Source organism: Homalodisca vitripennis, chromosome 3, assembly GCF_021130785.1.
Source record: "Homalodisca vitripennis isolate AUS2020 chromosome 3, UT_GWSS_2.1, whole genome shotgun sequence".
In the NCBI taxonomy this organism is placed as follows: domain Eukaryota; kingdom Metazoa; phylum Arthropoda; class Insecta; order Hemiptera; family Cicadellidae; genus Homalodisca; species Homalodisca vitripennis.
The window spans coordinates 90179334-90180158 of NC_060209.1; positions in this window are offsets into that span (position 1 = coordinate 90179334).

The window sequence follows — 825 nt, forward strand, 5'->3', positions numbered from 1 at the left end:
AAATCTTTTGTAGACTACATTTAGCAAAAAGTGCAGTTTCATTATTCTCCAACATGGTGATACTTCATGCTGCATAGGTTGATATGTATTTAAATTATGGTATAATAACGGGCACAAAACATCTTTAAGGTTTTAATGGCTCTTTTCCAGTAATTCGCCACCACTAATGTAGTTGAATTAATGTATAAAGGTTATACAGGTGAGAAGACGGAACCCAACTTCTCCAATATCACATAACGATCTGGGAGTGGGACGTGATTTGAGGTCGGGAAAGCAGACAGTAGCGGCCTTGATCTCTGACACCTTGCACTTTTTTTATCATTTAAGCCTCAGTCAGCTATGCCGACTTCGAAGTGCACTGGTTTTTGTTATTATTACATTTTTGGACCTCCCCGGGATTTGAACCCGTGATCTCTCGGTTAGAGAGGCGAGACTATAACCATTAGTCTACCGAGGAGGACACTTTTGGTGAAAAAAGAAGAACATCTCTCGAGATAGTACCTAAATTCAGGTCCATAAAATCAGTTACAAAAACTGGAATTAATACATCAATGTGCGTTGGACATTTACGTGACTGTATTTAATATTGTTAGTGGTGTTGAATAAATGGAAACCCAACAACGGTGGTGTTAGTGAATTAACTGAAAAGGACCTCTACAATATTTCATTTATGTAAAAGCATGTCCTATTGTGCTTAATTAGTTAGCTAATCATACCGCGGTCAAAGTCTATACGATAAGCTTGTTTAACAGTAGCAGCAATATAGTATACATAAATGAATCAAGAATATAGAGTGGAAAGTCCATATTAAAAATCTGTGACAAA